General features: G+C 36.1%; 2 long non-coding RNA genes across 3 annotated transcripts in view; one reads left to right on the top strand and one right to left on the bottom strand.

Annotated features, from left to right (window-relative positions):
- LOC307172706 overlaps positions 1 to 5284 on the top strand; it is a 118317-nt gene extending 113033 nt beyond the window's left edge. The window contains exons 3-4 of one of the 2 annotated variants that reach the window (XR_013823749.1): positions 60 to 895; positions 4700 to 5284. This is a non-coding gene — a long non-coding RNA (uncharacterized lncRNA). Of the gene's footprint in view, positions 1 to 59; positions 1815 to 4699 lie in introns of those variants that run through there. The other variant, XR_013823750.1, reaches the window with a different exon arrangement.
- Positions 1815 to 4670, bottom strand: LOC307172707. The gene is made up of 5 exons (XR_013823751.1): positions 4024 to 4670; positions 3847 to 3920; positions 3668 to 3745; positions 3011 to 3120; positions 1815 to 2170 (listed from the first exon to the last, which is right to left on the bottom strand). It is a non-coding gene; the product is annotated as an uncharacterized lncRNA (long non-coding RNA).
- Positions 5285 to 21427: the final 16143 nt, after the last annotated feature.

Below are 21427 nucleotides of genomic sequence, written 5' to 3'. Positions count from 1 at the left end.
GTCTCTCTCTCTCTCTCTCTCTCTCTCTCTCTCTCTCTCTCTCTCTCTTGCCATTGGAGGAGGGACAACAAGGGTTGGTGTCTCTATCAAGCAGGTACGCAAAATTACGATTACAGTTCATCCAGAAGTTTCTAACAGGCTCAGTGGATGTGGTATGGAGAGAAGTCGCAAAAAACATTCTTCACAGAGTGGATGGATGCAAACTCACTGTTCTGGTTGTTGGAGGAGCCTCTAGTTAAGGGGGCCCGTTTGGACATAACAGATCAAGTGCCGAATCTTTCTCAGAGGCTGTGTGAAACCCAGACGGTAAAGATGAGTCATAGCCTAAAGTGGCCGGATCTGAACTAAAAGACGTTGCGCTGTGGCATCGTTATTACGACAAAAATCTATGCGACAAACCTCAACAATCATGGAGTTATGGAGAAAGAAACTGACAGCAGAGGAGTTTTTACTTATTGAAAGATATAAGGAAGGACTTTTGCTTCCTGATATGAGAGACCCTTTTCCCAAGCACTGGATTACACCAGATTTAAAGGAGATGTCTGGTATTTTGTTAAATTTGAATGGGCTTCTTGACTTACTATTTGATGAATTAAGTGGAAAAGTGATGTACAATATTTTAACAAAACATTTATACAAGTCAACACTGTGTGAGAAAATGGATAATGTCTGGAAAGAGAAATTTGATGTGGGAAATGAAGTTAAACCACATTGGAGGGTCTTATATAAACCACCATTGATGAAAAAATCAGGAGATCTACAATGGAGAATCCTGAAGGGGGCTGTTGCTGTGAATGCTTTTGTCTCAATCATTAACCTAAATGTCAATGAAGGTTGTGGTTTTTGTGGGTTCAGAGAAACAATTTATCACTGTTTTCTGGAATGTAACAGCACTGTAAAAAAAAATATGCCTCTCCAACATAAAAATTTCTAGTGACCCGTTGCACCTAAAATTTTTAGTTGGCCCAATTTAAGTTGCGCTGACTACCCCTGCATGTAGACTGAACTTGAAATAGAATGTTGTGTCAATTAAATATTTTCTGTTGACTAAACATAGCTTGTTGGGCCAACAAGCAGACTCAAATTGAAATAAAATGTTGTATTAATTAAATATTTCATGTTGGCCTAAAAGACTATTTTTCGTTATTTCAAATAAATTACACATTATGCTCTGATTAAGTACATTTTATGTATTTTTTTAAATCCAAATGAACTTGCCTGTCATGCTAATAAAATAGCATGGCATATCACTCTTAGTCAATAGCTGTACTGGAAAAACAAATATCTGCTTTACAAAATGAAACTCAGTCAAACATGGTCAAGAGCCCAACAAAAGCAAACACCCATCTCCATAATGGTAACTTACAATTTGTGATTTTCTCCTTCAGTGATTCTGCTTGTTAGTGTTGAATTTACCCAATACCAGTGTGTAGTGTCAAAATTTAACACCAAATGTGTGTTTTTCTTTGAACACTACCGAGTTGTTGCCATATTAACACTACATAAGATGTAAAGTTTAACATAAAATGCAACTCTTGTAGAATTGATCTGTATTGATTTGTAATACTATTGGGAATCAATTTATACATTTCAGGACTGTTAATTTTGACTCGAATTGAGTTTGTATTTATAAGAGGTGCTTTTTGACAAAAGGAATCTTTTCAGAAATAAAAGCAAAGCATTTAACCTATTGATAACATTGAATGCACATCAAAACAATCCAGAAAGTTAAAATGTAACCTTAGTCTGGGATCATAGTTGAATTCTGTTCATTATAAAGTTAAAAATAAAGGCAAAATGCAAACAGTTGTTTTAACAAACTAGTTTTTATTAACGAACAAGTCCCTTTACATCATAGGATAACTTTTAAAATAAATGAAGGCAAAGCCATTTCTGTCATCAGAATTATATGAAAGCTGCTCATCAAATGGTCTATCTAATACTTCAAGTCCTGTACATGTCAGTGAATGTAAGTCCTGTGTCAGTGAAGTTGAGTCAATACCTTCGACTTTGCAACAGTACAGCAACAACATTCAACAGATGAAAAACAGTTGCAGGATATGAGTGGATCAGTGTCCAGTTGCTAACAGTAAAGTTGTGCCTAGTTGTTTCACAGAGCAGGAAAGGCTGTGCAGATCCAACTTTCTCAAAATCCTGGACTGCTGGTTCCCTAGACAACACAAAGCCAGACCAATTACAATTAATACTATTTGTGTTTTATAAATACAGCAAGTTTATGGTGGAAAAAGTTCAATCATCTTAGACTTTCGTGACTCAAACAATAAACTATTTTGGTTAGATTAAGACTTGAATTTATTTATTTAAATTTACTGATTTACTAAGTAAATTATAGACTTAATTCATCCAAAAATGTAAATTCTGTCATTAATTATTCACCCTTATGTTGTTCCAAACCAGTAAGAGTTTTGCTCATCTTCGGAACACTTAAGATATTTTTTTTATAAAATCTAAGAAATTTCTGTCCCTTCATCGACAGCCTATTCAACTATCACCTCCAAAGCCACAGAAAGGTATAAAGGAAACCATAAGTAATCCATGTGACTCAAGTGGTTTAACCTTAATTTTTTTAGAGAGTGCTTTGTTTGCACGAAAAAACAAAAAAACTTTTTTTTTTTACAAATTATTAATCTTCGATGCACGCTCACTTAACAACGCATGTTGGAAATTAATATTTTATAAATTAAGTGGTAAATGTTTTGTTGCTGCAAACACAGCACTTGTGTAGTTTAATAAAATGTATGTTAAACCACTGGAGTCGCATGGAGTACTTTAATGATGTACCTTTACACCTTTCTGGGGCTTGAAAGTGGTATTTGCGTGGACTGTCAATGGAGGGACAGGAAGCTCTCAGATTTCATTAAAAATATCCTCATTTGTGTTGTGAAGATGAAAGAAAGTCTTACATGTTTGGAACGGGATGAGGGGAAGTAATGACATAATTTCCATTTGTAGGTGAACTAACCCTTTAGGAATACATTTAGACACGCACCTTAAGAAATCTCACTAAAAAATAGTCTGATGGAAGAATCTTGTTCCCTTTCTTGTGACTTTGTGATGTTGGAGGCAGGTGATGGGCAGAGATTTCCCAGTCAGTTGAGTCTAAAATTAAAAAGCAAGAAAACATCTAGCAGTCAGATCATGAAAACAATTGGTTTGAAAACTAATTTTATTTAAGGAAAAGGGGGGGGGGGGGGGGGGATACTTTTGTAAAGTAATTTGACTGGACAAATTCAAAATGAGTGGTATGAAACACAAAAAATCTAGTTATACCAAATAGCAACAATGATTATTTTTTATGTTTATGCACATTATCTCATATATTATCTGTAAAATCTGACCCTCACTAGCAAACACAAATAGCAAAATCAATACATTTAAACATGAAAGAATCCAAACATCAACCAAAATTTAATCTGATAAATACATTTTCATAAACATTTAATCTTAATGAATTACTTAAGTTACACATTCTAAGAAAATTTGTTTTTCAGTTAACGTTAGGTTTCAGTTAAGATAGGTGTGCTGGCAAACGAGAGTAAAAGATAGTTTGAGGATGAATACATTATGATATTTGCACATCACAAATATTGTCATAAAACAAAATAACATTGTAAAATACGTATTGTAAATGAGTTAAAACACTTACTCTGTGTTGTCACCTTTAAAAGCAAACTCCGTGTCTGCACTGCGTCACGAGTCAAATATGCAGGGCAGTTAAGTTTTTCTGTGAGAAAGGTTTAGGCGCACATCACATAAATATCGTTATAAAACAATATAATGCCATGAAATACATGTTGTAAATTAGGTTAAAAACTCTTAACTTACTTTCGGTGTTTTCCCTGTTAACGTTTCAAGAAAACCTTCTCGTCGTCAGCTGCGTATTGAGTCAAAGATGTCGCCTTTGAGAAAGGTTTCGGCTCGTTTAAGCACGCAGAGCATTTAAATTTCTCTATAAATCAATATGTTATAAAATACATATTGTAAATTAGATAAAACACTTACTTTCGTCGTTTCTCTGTTTAAAAGCAACCTCATCCTGGTCTGCTCAGCATCGCGCGTCAACGAAAATGCCTCTCTGAGAACAGTTTAGCCATTCACAGCACATAAATAATGTAATAAAATGCATATATAAATGCGATAAAACACTTAACATCTGCGTTTTCCCTCCTCGTATGCCTTGCTTCGCGAATCAAAGAAAATGGCGTCAGTGAAAAAAGTTTCAGGTCGTTTCGTCGCGCCCAGCGCGTAAATGTCCCGGATGTAACTAATAACACTCTCTCAGTGTAAATTTAGTAACTCTACAAATTTACACCAGCCAGAGAGTGCGGTTTACACTAGCAGTGTTAATCCCTTGAAATTCAACACCAGAAAATTAACTCTTTACTCTAAGAGTCCTTAACACCAGAGATTTTGCTGTGTGGTAGAACTTCTTTGCGCATGCTCAGACGATTGACGCTGTTCCCTCTTGCTCGGCCAACATAATATTTTTTGTGCAACGTTAAACATTCTGTGAACACAATTATTTATTTTCTCTTGATGAATATTTTGTAGTTCAGTCATGGAAATCATGCAATCATTGGCCAAACATATTTTTCGTTTTTGTCACAACCATTATGTTGAGCCAACATGTATTTCCTCATTTGTACAACTTTTTGCATCAATCATTTTTTACAGTGAGGCTGAAACCACTTTTTGTTTTAGGAAAATTGTTTTTGGGTTTTAAGGAAAGTTTCACACCAAAGGTTTTCATCTATGGGGCAGGATACAACCGCAATCACAGATTCAAATGGCAGTTGATAAACTTTATAGTTGGCCAAGCAAAAGTGGCAATATATATTCAAGGAAAAACATGATTCAAAATATGCATTGCCAGGATAGTGTAGCCTACTGTTGTTTAAGGTATTTATTAGATCTAGGATCTCAGTTGAGTTTAAGTATTATACGGAGATGCAAGATTTGGGAACCTTTATATTACAGTGGTGTTTCAATGAGGTTTGTTGTGCTGTGGGAGGAGGATTTAACTTTGAGCGTTTTGCTGTGTTGATTGTTTTTGTGATGATGCAATGATGGGTCTTTATCACTGACTTAATAAAAGTGTGGGCTAAAAATAAAAATCTCTCTCTCTCTCTCTCTCTCTCTCTCTCTCTCTCTCTCTCTCTCTCTCTATATATATATATATATATGTGTGTGTGTGTGTGTGTGTGCTTGTATACCAATATTTTTTCAATATTTTGTGCAATTAAAATGTATATGAATAATGTTTAAATGATTTACATTCTTTAAGAAGTTTAATGAGCTGAGCAGTCATCATAAACAGTCACCTAGGTGATCTCAAAAAAATAGGTGATCTGTTTTTAAATTTAAAATCATATTTGTTTTTAGCACCATAATGGACAAATCTGGGTAACACTTTATTTTAGTGTTCTTGTTTACATTTGTACTTACCACAGGAACAACTAACCCTCAACCTAACGCAAATCCTACCCTAACCCTATATTAAGTTCATGTTGTTAATTAATATTTAAATATTATTTTTCTTTATTATTTATTTTTCTTATTATTATTTTGTGTGCCTTGAGTACAAAAACAGTTTAAACTATTTTATATTTAGTTTTGTGTTTCTTGAGTACAAAAATAGTTGAAACTATTTTAATATTTAGTTTTAGCGCCAGAATATACTGACATGGTGTTTAGGTACAGCCAACATATGCAAACAGTGTTGTTTGTTGAAAATCTTTATTGTTGATTTTTTGTGAATGCAGTACCAACTATTAACTTTTAGTTCGAACACTTGTAAAATAACAATTTAAATATATTGTTAGAATCCATGTTGTATAATATGTATTATTTTGAACTAATGTTTAATGCAATGACTATAACATTAAGTGTATTGAGCGGTGTTCTGCATGAATCAATCTTTTGAATGAACCATTTCAATGTATGCTCACTAATAATACACAAAACAAATCATTTGTCGCCATCTACTGATGTATCAATGTAACATTCATAAAGAGTAACTGAAAAATCCCCACCACTAATACACACTGACACAGTCACAGACAAGCTGCTATTTCTCTCTAGGGCTCATGGAACTAATTTAATTTTGGCTATATTAAAGATAGTTTCACAATATATTTAAAGAGAGTCTCAGATGTGAAGACTTCTAGAAAACATTTATTTTACTGTAGACATATGCAGGGGCGCAACTACCCAGTGTCAGAGGTGTATGCAGCAACAATTTTGGCGCACCCCCCCCCCCCAACCCACCCCCCCAAAAAAACAACAACAAAGAAATAAATAACTGTGCCATGTAGCCTAATGAGTGAGGAATGAGTGATAGCTAACAGATGAAATAAGTATAAAATTGTAATTTATTAATAAAATTGAAGTATACTTCACAGGGCTGAATACACTGCTGAGTGGACCTCTGTCTTTCTAGGGGGGTTGGGGGGCATGCTCCCCCGTAAGAAAATTTTGTGCTTTTTAATGTTGAATTCATCAATCTGGTGCACTTTGAGAGTTCAAAATTAAAAGCTCCAACCCATATTCAGTGTGCAAATTAAACAAAGAAAAAATTCAAACCTTTTTTAGTAACAGTGTCTGTCTACATTACACTACTACATAATAATAGTAATAATATTAGTCCCATGATAGTAATAGCCATATATTGTTAAACAAATGCACTGAAAACTAAAGGAAACTTTCATAATTAGTTTTGTACTAATTTCTATACTTCAAATTAAATATGTGATTGGGCCAGCCCAGTGTCAATCAAGAAAAGAACCAATGGGCCGCTGATCTACGTGTGTAATGAAAAAAAAAAAAAAAAAAAAAAAAAAAAAAAAAAAAATATATATATATATATATATATATATATATATTTAGTTTTTTTACCAATGTATTACAACGGCACTAACCCAGCGCCACCAATTAAGCAAAACAAAATAAAACGAATGGGCCGTCGATGTACGAGTTTTGTGGGCCGTTAAGACAAAGACAAAAAAAAAAATAGCCTAGATGTATCAGCCCAAAAAGCACGTCGGCCCACCGGGAATCTCCTAGCCTACATGCGTGGACGTCACACTTTAAATCCTACCGGTTGCCTTTGACCATCCACTTATTTAGCTGCTGGCGCATCAATTGACATGCCATCTCCTTTTCCCTCTATCTTTTTCTATTTTTAGTCCCGACAGCTTTTTTGCTTTATCCATCTTTTTCGACTCGTACGTGCTCGCTCAGCGCTCACGGCGCCCCCGCCTGCTCGCGATATTATCCCCCCCCCTCTATGTCAAAATTATATGATGGAATCTTATGAATATCCTACTCTAGCCTGTTAGTCCTCTAAAAAGTTATATAACATTGAGGAAATGCAGAAATTATTTAGAAACGCACAACAGTCTACGTATAGATAAAAAAAAAAAAAAAAAAAAAAAAAAAAAAGACCATCGCTTTGGCGCCCCCCTGGTGCTGCGCGCCCCTATGCGCCGCATATAGCGCATACCCACTTTTTGCGCCACTGGACATATGTTTAATCCAGTGATGCTCCAGTATCCAGTGTGTCCACACATACAGGGTGGGTGTAACAATGCAATGGAAATGGAACGATTTTTTATTATTCACAGTGTTCAGCACTGTCAATTTGATTACATTCAAATCAAATTATCTTTTGTAATTTACAATTTTAAAGCTGTACTGGAACAATGGCCTATATGGCCTGGTTTCACAGACAGGCCCGGATTAGACCTCAGTTCAATTACTGCATTTCTACGGAGCCCCTAAAAGGTCATGGTGGTGGAAAAAAAAATAGGGGTGGGTAGAAAAAAATCAAGGTGGTGGAAAAAAAAATAGGGGTGGGTAGAAAAAAATCAAGGTGGTGAAAAAAAAATTCGGGGTGGGTAGAAAAAAAAATCAAGGTGGTGAAAAAAAAATTCGGGGTGGGTAGAAAAAAAATCAAGGTGGTGAAAAAAAAATTCGGGGTGGGTAGAAAAAAAAATCGTGGTGGTGGAAAAAAATCAGGGTGGGAGAAAATGTATTTTTCATTTTTTTTTGCGTTTCCTGCTTGCTGTTCTGCTTCCAGTGGTTCAGACAGCTCCGCGCCATACATTCATAATGGAGCAGTTCATAGAGTTGTATTTTGAACTTGGACTGAAGTACAAAGAAATACGGTTTGTGCTTAGTTCAAAGCACGGTTTTGACGTCAGTGAAACACACCTGAAAAGGATATTACGCGAAAAAGGACTGTCTCGACGGAAAGGTTACTCGGCCTTAGTGGATCTTGTTGATTTCATCAGTCATCAGCTGCAGTACTCTGGGCAACTTCATGGATACCGATGGATGTACGCGAAATGCAGAGAGAGGGGTCTGCGTGTGAGAAAAGAGGATGTGCGCTTGGTGCTGAAGGAATTGGATCCTGCAGGAGTTTCAGCAAGGAGAGCAAGGCGTCTCAGACGGCGCAACTACTTTGCCAAGGGACCAAACTTCATTTGGCATTTGGACTCGTATGATAAGTTAAAACCATATGGCGTTTGCATTAATGGCTGCATTGATGGCTTTTCGCGCAAGATTATTTGGCTGAATGCTTACACAACTAGTAGCGATCCAAAGTTAATAGGTGGTTACTATATTGACGCGGTGGAGCGTTTGGGAGGATGCCCTAGAGTCGTAAGAGGGGATCTTGGAACTGAAAATGGTCATGTTAGAGACTTTCAACGTTTTCTTCACATCAATCACGCAGAGGAAACCCTCGACAGCTATTTGGAAGGTCCAAGTACTGCCAACCAAAGGATCGAGTACTGGTGGGGGTTTTTGCGCAGAGAGTGCATGGAATTCTGGATTTCCCTGTTCGCTGACCTCAGAGACAGTGGGTTCTTCGATGGAGGATTCTTGGACAAAAGTTTGCTCCAGTTCTGCTGCATGGGACTCATCCAAGTAAGTTTATCTGAAATTATGTTCTGATGCCTCTCTGTGTGTGAAATATTCAGAGGGAGAAGGGGGAGACGGGCCGGGGAGAAAGGCAAAGTCCCCAAAATTGGATATTTTATCATTACCACATTTTTATAAACACAACAACACATGACTGTTTTCGGTGGGAGACAAAAAGGAGACATTCAGAGCCATCATCTTTTGGTTTCCACAGTCTAGATGTTTGTAACAGTGATACACTGAGTAAATGAGGACACAATTTACCATTTTGAGTACTCTATTTCCAAGTTTTGCCTAATTTTATTTATTTATTTTTATTGTTTTACAGGATGAGCTGGATGACACTGCACAGATTTGGAATGCACACACCATTAGGCCATCAAAGAACATCAGTAACCCCAGTGGTCGGCCCAATGTGATGTATGCACTGTCTGAGCTCTATCACACCACAGACTTCCTGACCTCAGCTGACACTGAAAGTGTTCAGTTGTGCAAGAATGAATGCACTTTCCGACGCCCCATACCATGTGATCCAGATGTAAATGAACTGTGTAATGTCATAATCTCTGAGTTTCAGTGGAACATTCCAAGAGACCCATATCAAGCTGTGAACTTATATGTGCATTTAAGAAATGTGATCAGGGCATTACTGTAAGTAAGGTCATTTTTATCTGAAATGTCTATGTAATATGTAGACAATACTGTCTCCATGGGAATCCTGCAACATTGTGGAAAGTTTTTATATAGAATTACAATTTAACAGACTACAATCTAGGCACATAAAAGTCATTAAAAATGAAACCAACATTTGCAAAATTGTTTATTGTTTACAAAGTCGTATACAACTGTAAAGAATTGCTACTGAGGAAATGTTAATTTCCAAATTTGAACCTGTATCAACACGTAAACAGTTTTACCTTTATAAAATAAAAAAAGTTTAAATTTTAAGAGAACTTTCCTTACTAACAACCAAACTGGTACTGCATAGAATGGAAATCAGAATGTTTGCTAAAAGTTCAATTACAATTTAATTTCAAAAAGTTTGAATAGCTGTAAATAAAATGCATTTAAGGTTGAATTGACATAAGAATCAAATATTTATCAATATTAATGATTGAGGGATATATTTTAAAAGAACACAAACCTGACCAAATACTATGGTTACATTTTATGTAATTAACAAAAAAGCTAATGATTTGTTGCATTTCCATTCTAACAAAGGTTACGTACGTTGCATGGGATGAAGATTGTTTCAAGACATTTTAGCTAGAAAAATACACATTTTAAAATATTATACTAAAATTTCTTTTGTGCAAACAAAACACTTGCAACAAGACGATCAAAAAAAACAGTTAAACCGTAACAGCACAAATTATATGCTTTCAAAGACAACAAACCTGACCACTTGCTGGGAAATGCTAAACCTATTTGAAACGTAATTAACGTAATGACAGTCAAATGTAAATCAAATTAATAGTCATCCAAAAACTGCTGTTGTTTGTAGCATCCTGTTCTTTTCCCCATTGTATATAAAAATACCATTGAACATGCATAATAACTACAGACTATCAAGTTCCAAAAAAAAAAAAAAAAAAAAAAGTGACTTTGATGACTATGAACTATTCCTGGGCAGCAACAAATTCACAGGATGTCCATTTCTAAGTAATCACTAGACAGAACATTGTCAAACTCTGTGCGGAGGTCTGGGTAAGAACTGTAAGTATAAGGTAAATCAAGAGTAGCTCCGCAGGTATGAGCTATTGGTCTTCTGCTGAGGCCAGATTCTGCATTGAAGCTTACCTTAATTTGATCAACACATATAACAGAAGAACCAGTGCAGAACCGCAGAAATTTTTCGGCTTTGCTTTGGTCAGCATTTCTGAGATAACGTTGCAGATGATTGAATACCATCTGTTCTTTCTGAGAGCGAATCACCTCTGTTGTTTGAAGTAGCTGTGCCACTTTTTTGCCAGTGGCCGCCTTTGTGTCATACAGAGATACTAGACTGTCTTGGTCTGGTACTTTCAATAGTGCAACTGGCATGGCTCTGGAGAAACAATCTATTACATATTTGGGCTCTTGAAGAATTGCTTTGTGAGCCATTGTTTGGATGGCAACTTTCATGGTGTTTTTTGGAGGGATGGAATGAGAGCCCATTCTTGTGAAGAGGTCAAGCAAATCATCTTCATCACACTCCTCCAGCGTGCCTTGACAAGCCTTTGCAACGGCAGTTCGTTCAGCCAAAGAGAGGTAGTTGTGGAAAGATGACATCAGGATATCATCATTGACTGAGTCAATTCCATGCATGCATGCTAAAATGAAAGCACAGGAAAGCCTTACTGGCAGTACACCAAGGTCAAGTAATCCCTTTACCCAGATCCTTCCTACTGCCTCCCATTCAGCTTCAGAGAAGTCCGGTCTCAGTCTAGGAACCCGCTCATCTTCTCCTTCACACTGCTCTAAGAACTGATCCCAGAATGCAGTGTAAACTTCTCTGGACACCCCAGCATCATCTACAGCTTTCTCATTTACAAATTCCATCTTCAGTGTAGACTGAATTATGCTGCCATCCATGAACACAGCCAAAAGATCTTCTACAACCTTTACCCTGTGTATTACAGCATTCACAACCATTGCACTTTCAGAGTTTCCAGATGAAATTAAAGGAGAAAGATGGTTTCCTGAATGGGATGGCAAATTTTCTGGTAGTAAGGGCATTTCACTACCAATCTAGAAAAGGAGAGTTAAAAACAGTTTAGAACAATTATTTCTATATTCTTTTACAATATGTATTCATTAGCGATTTTCTACTAATCAGTTCAGTTAAACAATTCTCACCCTCATATTGTTCTAAACAAGCTTTTCTTTAGTGTCACTGTAAAACAGCACTGTGTAATTAGGGTAAGTTGCATTTTTTTTAGTCAGATTTTGAATACTTAAGTTTAGTTCTAGGGTTTCCAATTGCATTTACTATAATGATTTCATGTAGCTTCTGTTAAAATTGATTTAAGATATATTTTCCTGACACAGTCCAGTCCCCATTCTTTGTACCTGCATGAAAAATGTATTCAACAGAAAAAGAAAGTCATGCTGGTTTGGCATGACATGAGCCACAGAATGTTCATACAAACTGTTCCTACGCTGACCAAAATTATAAACGCAACACACATTTGTTTTTGCCCCCATTTTTCATGAGCTGAACTCAAAGATCTAAGACTTTTTCTATGTACACAAAAGGCCTATTTCTCTCAAATGTTGTTCACAAATCTGTCTAAATCTGTGTTAGTGAGCACTTCTCCTCTGCCAAGATAATCCATCCACCTCACAGGTGTGGCATATGAAGATGCTGATTAGACAGCATGATGATTGCACAGGTGTGCCTTAGGCTGGCCACAATAAAAGGCCACTCTAAAATGTGTAGTTTTGCTGTATTGGTGGGGGTCCAAAAACCAGTCAGTACCTAGTGTGACCAACATTTGCCCAACGCAGCGCAACACATCTATTTTGCATAGAGTTGATCAGGTTATTGATTGTGGTCTGTGGAATGTTGGTCCACTCTTCTTCAACAGCTGTGCGAAGTTGCTGGATATGCCACACCTGTGAGGTGGATGGATTTTCTCAGCAAAGGAGAAGTGCTCACTAACACAGATTTAGACAGATTTGTGAACAATATTTGAGAGAAATAGGCCTCTTGTGTACATAGAAAAAGTCTTAGATCTTTGAGTTCAGTTCATGAAAAATGGAGGCAAAAACAATATTGTTGCATGTATAATTTTGGTCAGGATGTATAACTTACATGGAACTTTAGTCTTCTGTGATGTGTTTTTGCTTTTGTTCACAAATATTATAAATGCCTACTTACATGTATTAGAAGAAGCTTGATTCTCAGATTAATTAGATTAATTTAGGGCCTCAACGAAGAATTTTGTTAGTTATCAAATTTCAAAGGTTTGTCCCTATGTATGTGATCTATATAGACTTTGTCCCTTCCTTAATTTTCATTGTATACAAGCAAAGCCAAATCTTACACAAAAGTATTTTAAATCGACTGCAGGTATATTGGAACTGATCATCTATGGTCTAATCACATGCAAAACTTTTTGGCTTACTTACCAGCAGTGCAGGATTGCTATTACTTGAGGGCGGTGATGGCACTTCATTTTCAGCGTCATTCAACTCTACATTCTGGAGGATTAATAAATATGCAGAAAATTATAAGTAAAACACAGTCACAACATTTTTTTTTTTTTTTTTAAAAGGACCATGTTACCTGTATGATGTTCTCATTTAGATTCCATCTTATTACAACTGCTTGGTCCTCATCTGTTTGTTCAAGTTCATCCCCTTCATTCCATTTAACTGTGTCTTCCATATCATTGTCCTCTTGAAGGGTCTCAACTATGCTGCTGTGTAGCGGTGGAGTGTGATTGGTCAAGTCAATAAATTCATAGCTTCTCTGAAAATCAGAGAGCTCAAGTGAATGCTGTGGACTTTTCAATTGATGTGCATTTTGTCTACACAGTTCATCAGTCTCCTCTTCACTTAAGCTTCTTGCGAGACTTTGGAAGGTGTGTCTTCTTTGGATATCTCTGGGTGGTAAAAGAGAGTCTGGGTGGTATGAAGTGCTGGGTGTCTCCAAGGTAAAACCACTCTGAGGAACATACTCCATTCCTCTTGTTCTTTGGGCTTCAGTTCTTAGTTGTCTCTGAAAAACATTCAATATAACATTCACTGATTAACATTTAATTGTAAATGTAATTATTTCAGTGCTACAACAAACAATTATTTAGATTAGTGATTGATTAAATTAAAATGTGATGTACCTAAAAGTTAAATAAAAATGCAAATGTTAAAAAATTAATAATAACTTAATACTCAAATTAGGATTAAATTGTGTTGTTTTAACATTAATTTATATATCATTTAGAGATTTTTCTGCATACCACTAGAGCAGTGGTTCCCAAACCTGTCCTGAAGGACCCCCAACACTGCACGTTTTCTTTGTCTCCCTACTCAAACACACCCACCTGATTCAACTCATCAGCTCATTATCACATGGGTTAATTGAGCTGATGAGTTGAATCAGGTGTGTTTGATTAGGCAGACAAAGAAAACGTGCAGTGTTGGGGGGCCTTCAGGACAGGTTTGGGAACCACTGCACTAGAGGAAGCCGGAGAACCACACTTTGAGGACCACTGATTTAGATAATCAATTACCCAATGGTTGTTTCAGATTACGTATGTTTATTTTGTCATTGAGAGGATCAAGCGTCCAGCAACATTGATATTTTTGTAAACATCAGCAAACCATAAAAAAAACATTTGTTGACAGTTTTATGTCGTCAACGTTGTGGATAATGGTGACTAATTGTTTCAGCCCTAAATGATCATTAACAACTCTTGTTAGTATATTTACAAATGAAACCCAAAATACATTTAAATAAATCCAAGCCAGTCTTCATGATTTTACTAACCTTCCTCTTGGTGTCTTTGTTAGATGAAAGTCTGTCATCCGATAAATGCATGCTTGTATCCTCAAGACCACTGTCATGTCCATGCAATGACGCTTTCGCAGCAGTTCTCTCAGAATCACCATCTAATCCATCCTGCACTGAGTATTCATTACATTCTTCTTTATCACCATCAGATAAAGATTCTACATCTGTGAGGTACACCTCTTGTTTAGTGCAAATGTAAAATCTCATCAATTTCAGTTTGGTTTGCTCATAGAGATCTCCAACATTGCTGTCTGTGGGAATGACGTTTTTTTTAAAATCACAAACACAAAAAGTGAAGTCTGTTTCTGGACCTTTTGGTGACTCTCCATTTGGGAAAAAAAGGTTCTTTCCCATTTCCATTATTTGTAAAACTGTTGTCTTTTTTTGAACTGTCAAATGCCGAGTGCCACCACCATTATTGGTCCTCACTTGTTGGTATCCATTATGGCCAAAGTGAAGCCATCCAATTTCAATTCTCCTGGCTGTTTTTTCTGCGGAAACATTTTTGTGTCTTGCCATTATATTACTTTCCCTAGGAAAGACACTTGCTTTTCCATGGAGAGCTTTACCAGACTTTGAGCCCAGCTTTCTTGCTTCTATTTTACTTCTCAAATTTTCTAACAAAGATTCTTTGTTAGAGCAGGCAGCTGTTTGTTGACAGAAGGAGACGACAGCCAGTCGGTCACCAAATGAACCGATATACCTTGCCAGTTGTTCATCATTCATAACTGAGAGCACAGACTTGTCAATCTGAAAATACAGTAAAAATGTAATTTTATAGATTAGTTTTTAAAAGAACATAAATGCATCCATGAATTCATAATACATTAATTAACCATCTATATTAACTAACATGTATTTTAAAACATCTAACAACATTTATGTAGAAAAAGTCACATCTCTTGATCTACGTGCCATGCTGATTTTAAAATGGAGCTCAGTATAAACTTTAAGGGTATAAATAATCTAACAACCTAGCTAGTGTTTACTTGTAAATTCAATTACATTTAGTAATTGTTGCCCTGATCAGGTTGCCCAGATGAAGCTCTTTCACATAACACATATTTGCATCTATTTCACATACAATACCTGATAATTAATAGGAACAATACAAAAAAACTTAATTATACCAATAAAAGGGTTCAAAAAGTTTATATCCTCTTAATTAGTTTGCTATGTTGCTTGATGATGATTAATAACTCTTTGTATGTTCACTTCTGTGATAGTTGCACATCACAGAAATTAGAGATTGATATATCTCTTTTGACAAATTACTTAAATGTTCCTCATTTTGTAAGTTTTGGTAAAGGTTTCTGCTATCAATCCTTGAGATCCAGCTTTTCAAAAATGTAATTTAAAGGACTCACAATTATTAGAAACGGTGCAAACATTCAGTGATGCTCAAGAAGGCAACATACTATATTAAACTATAGTAAATTTTTCATCAGTTTATGGTCTGTGTAATTTATATGAGAGAAAATATTTTATGTTCTATTTCTACACATTAATCATTACAGTTTACACGTCACCTTAAAATTATAAGGTTCTATCTGCATTCTGAGCACTTTTGAGATATTAAGCTTCAAAGTTTATGCATTCCATAGACTTCTGTATATAGAACCATTTTTGTTTTCTAAACAAAGGCCCCAAAATGTACATAGCTTACAAAAGAAACATCAAATAATGTAAATAAGTTGTCACAGAATAAGAATATGTAAATAACAAAATTTTACAAAAATGTCAGATAGAACCTTATAATTCTAAGGTGACCTGATTATAACTTGATCAAAAGAATACATTCTCTGGGTTCTTAATATAGTGTGTTGACTTCTTCATTATCAATGGATATGTGTATTGTTTGTAATAATTGTGTATGAGTCCCTTACTCTTCTACTGTAAGTGAAAAAAATACTGTAAGTGAAAAAAAATGGTTCTCAGCATTAGGCAATGTAGGACACAATTAAAATGTGCAGAAAATGCTGGAAGAACTAAGAATATGTAAACTGAAGGATTTTGCTTAACAACGGTGGGCACTTTTATGTCTAAGGACAAAGCAGGAACTTGCAAACAACTCAAAAACTACAGTCAATGGTCAAAGACCATTCAGGAAGTCAAAGATTATAAAAACAACCAGGGGGTGCACATTTCTGAAACAGGTTCAGTTCATTTACGTTATTGTAATGCAAGTATCTTCTGTTATACCTTTACAGGCTATTTTACAGTTCTAAAACAATGCAATGTAAACTCTCTATTTTGGCAAACATATACACTCCCTATAAGGACCCTATAAGTTAACTTTTATTACTAGTGAACCAGTTAATTATTGAAGGTATGTACATTATTTCTGATTCAACATGAGACTTGGCATGTGGAAAATTGCATGTGGTGATATACTGACAGCCTATGGTTGCCTTGGCTAGCAATAATTAAAACATGGTCTAGGCCAATATGTGGGTTTTAAGTATATGATATTAATAGTTTAACGTTAGAAATACACGGGGATACACGTCAACACCTTTGGTTGCATAATTAAAAGTAGCTTTAATTTACATATATTACCTAAAGGTCCATTGGCCTTTAATGAAACAATACCCACCTTATCCCTTTTCATGAGGTTGATGTCCTCCTCTGGAATATCTCGTGACCTTAAAAAGTTCTGTAGATCGTCCTCCATCACAGAGCTACAACAATTATTGTTATTAAATTGTGGTAAGTGTAATCACGTGAAAGTTTGGTTTATTGTTCTATTTAAATAGTTAAAAAAGACTTTAATATATGATAACTTACCGCGAAAGGCGGACCTTTCCCCATTCAGTCACGTTCATCCAAGTGATGCTGTTATACCGTACCAACACAAACGAGAAGCACCGCGCAGAGACATCTCGCGAGAACACGCCTCTCGCGAGAGGGAAAGCAAAAAAAAAAAAAAAAAAAAAAAATTCCTACTCCGTTTTTTTCCTCCCACCCAAAACTTTTTCCTCCCACCCAGATTTTTTTTTCCCACCACTCCGATTTTTTTTCTACCCACCCCAAATTTTTTTCACCACCCCGATTTTTTTTCCCCCACCCCTAAATTTTTTCCCCACCACTCCGATTTTTTTTCTACCCACCCCAATTTTTTTTTTACACCACCCCAAATTTTTTTTACCCACCCCTAAATTTTTTCCACCACCATGACCTTTTAGGGGCTCCGTACATTTCAATAGCTTTGCCCTTGAAAATATATTTTACATATGACATTTTACAACCCGAATTCCGGAAAAGTTGGGACGATTTTCAAATTTGAATAAAATGTAAACTAAAAGACTTTCAAATCACGAGCCAGTATTTTATTCACAATAGAACATAGATAACAAATGTTTAAACAGAGAAATTGTACAATTTTATGCACAATATGAACTCATTTCAAATTTGATGCCTGCTACAGGTCTCAAAAAAGTTGGGACAGGGGCATGTTTACATAAGACATTTTTCGTTTAATGATGCGCCAAATGTTCTCTATAGGTGAAAGATCAGGTCAATTCAGCACCCGGACTCTTCTACGACGAAGCCATGCTGTTGTAATAGCTGTAGTACGTGGTGTTGCGTTGTCCTGTTGAAATACACAAGGCCTTCCCTGAAATAGACGTCATCTGGAGGTGAGCATATGTTGCTCTAAAACCTTTTTATACCTTTCAGCATTCATAGTGCCTTCCAAAGTTCTCACACAAAAACATTTGCCTATATAGGGGCAGTTCAGTGGAACAAGTTAGACCGGCAAATGAAAGTGATTTCAAGCATGAACTCTTTTAAAAAGAGGACCAAGGACTGGTTATTAGAGAGGGTAGCGGAATAGGACCGGGGCCAGTACGTCTATATTTTTGCTTATTCAGGGAAAATGTTTGTGCAGTATGTTATGTCATTAATTATAATTGAGAACAGGCGCGCTCCACTCCCAAATCATTTATGGGTGCGAGTAGTAAAACATTTTTTTAAAATAAAGATGAAAAACCGCACTCTCAAGGTATAATTTCATAAATTTATTGTAACCATGTCCACACAGACGCGTTTCGGCCTAAGCCATCATCAGTGTGTACTGTGAAACACCGAAAAGATTGTTTTTTTTTAACAAAAACATCACAGGTGAACCTCATTCCTCAAATCATCAGAACCATCAGGGGCCTGTTTCAATAAGGAGGTTCAACCAACTCTTGAGTTAAAACTTGAACTTTGAGTTGACTTACCCTGAGATGGGAAACTCTTGAGTTTTCGGTTCCAGAACAGCTGAAATGAGTTAGTTCAATCAACTCTGAGTTGACCTACTCTGAGTTAAGCGCGTGCACCACAACTATAAAAAGCCATTATCAGGAGCACAGATATTATGAGTCACCATGGCAACAGTGACAGACAAAAAGAGGTCTGCACGTTTCTCACCTTTACATTTTAATTAGTTATACAGTGTTGGGTGTAATTAATTACCAAGTAATCTAAATACTGCAATTTAATTAAAGGGATTACTCTGAATTCTTCTGTAATTTAAAGTAAAATCTGATGTAATTGCATTAGACTATAGAACAATTCTGTATATTTAACATACATTTTTAAAAGGTATATTTTTCAATTCAAGAATAATTCATGCAATTGTATATTGTTCATTTGAAAGCATTAAAAGTGCAGTTTCTTGTCTCTCCTTGTATTGTTCAAGTGGTTGAGGTTGATATGGGATTCAGTAATTAGTAATAAGTAGACATTAATCTAATTACATTGCTGAAGATGTCATTTGTAGTTAGAAATACAAGTAACTTACCCAACTGTTATAATATCAGAGGTGAAAGAACAGTATGTTATTCAACCTAATTCTAATGTTCATGTAGGTGCAATCCTGCAGGCATTAAAAGAACATGGCAGCAGCTGAAAATGAAATATAAAAACATAATTGAATTAGGTAAGGCTTGAGCATATCATGGGTGTAGGCTACATGACTTTACATTTGACATATTCAATAACTAAATAGCATCCAGTGTCTAGCAGTGCAGCAGCATTTTCGGCTGAGGGAATTCCTGGAGGGACTTCAGAGCCAGTCACTCCCGAAGATCCAAGGGCCTTCATAAAATGTAAGAGGTTTACATGTGTCATTTTTTAGAGGCTATTTTTGATATTTCCATTTATTTTACTTTGGGTTGGGTTTTTTGTTGGTCAACATATTCTGATGGTAATATCTGTCTTTTGGAGCCTCCTGTCCCAACAGAACCCCAGGCAGTTGTAAGTAGCCTACTCAATACACCAGAAATTATGACAAATAGTGCTATAAAGTGTACTCAACCAAATGCTCATCTTCACATGACAATGAGGATAAAGAGTTTCTGCTGCCACAGAGAGATAATGTTAATATTATGTGTCTACCATGGTGTCTACTAGGGGTGTAACGGTACGTGTATTCGTACCGAACCGTTTCGGTACAGGGCTTTCGGTTCGGTGCACGTGTGTACCGAATGACTGAATGCAATATTTTGTGTGCGGAACATAGGTACATTTTCGTGTTTCCACACGAACATATTAAGTGGCGGAAGTCTCCGCGTTCAGCGCAAATCCCGCCCTGCAGCTGATTCTAATGTTTTTTTTTCCTATTAGACATTCTCTGGTTTTACCCGTGTTTTACCCGTCGTCACTGTAACAATGAAATAGACTGCAGGGCGAAAAAAAGCTTTTCCGCTTCGTGTGCGCCGCCGCACTCTCCGTTCCGTGGCGTGTGTGTGTGTGTGTGTGTGTGTGTGTGTGTGTGTGTCGGCCCGCTGCGCTCTCTGCTCAATGTTCGAGTCCGTGTTTGCGCTGCGCGTTCTGCTCTGTGGTTAACGGCCCAAACACTCCAATCATGTACCGATCACGCACTGGAAAAGCAAAGTCCGCTCAAATAAGGTGAAATTTCTCAGTAGTAACTTAGATTTCTGTTTGCTGAGCTGGTATAGTTATGCTGGCAACAATGGTAAAATGACCTGCTCTGATCACATGCTCTGGTAATAATAGCTTTGTACTATAGCTTTGGACTATATTTTATTTTGATAATTATTAAAAAAGTGGAAAAGAAAATCGTAAATTGATTGTTGATTGATTATTGAAAAATAATAATACATTAATATATTTGTTTAATATTATTTTAATATAGGGCTATTTTCTGTTCCTGCACTGTAATCATAGTTATTTATTTATATTTTTCATTATATTTTATTATGTGATATTGGTTTGAGACTGAGAGTATTTTATTTAGTGAAGAACTTTGCAGCAGTATTTTATTTCTTATTCTTTTTTTATTTTATATCTATTTTATTATATTTTATTAAAAAGTGTTTAAAAAAGTGTAAACAACTTGTTAAAAAAAGTTTATAGTAATAAACAACCTGCAGTTTAATGTTTGCATTTCTTTCCCTTACTGTACCGAAAATAAACCGAACCGTGACTTTAAAACCGAGGTACGTACCGAACCGTGATTTTTGTGTACCGTTACACCCCTAGTGTCTACACATCACACAATCTACACATTCAGATTTTTTTCACATATTTATGTGGAGTAGCCTATAGAATATAAGTTTATATCCCAGTATAAACGGGTATTCTTATCCCCCCCCACTCCCACTCCCCCTCCCCCTCCCCACCCCCACTTACTCTGCTTTCTCAGGTTTAACATACCTCCCATTCTGAAACAGAAAACTCAGTTTCCCTCATTTCAGGGTTAACATACTCAGAGTTTTCACTTAACCTCCTTTCTGAAACAGGCCCCTGGACTTTATTGTGTTTTTATCCTCGATTGTATTTGATGCCTATTGTTTCATGATATATGGTATCTATGGTATGATATCTATGATATCCATGATATGATATCTATGATATCCATATCTATGGTATGATATCATGGCATTCTTGATATAATTAAATAAACCAAACCAAAACCAAACTCTGAACAAATAAGAAACCATGAAACATTGCACATTATACAGTATGTGGTTGTATGCC

This window comes from Squalius cephalus (assembly GCF_949319135.1).
Source record: "Squalius cephalus genome assembly, chromosome: 15".
Taxonomy (NCBI): Eukaryota; Metazoa; Chordata; class Actinopteri; order Cypriniformes; family Leuciscidae; genus Squalius; species Squalius cephalus.
This window is presented reverse-complemented; position numbering and strand designations above follow the sequence as displayed.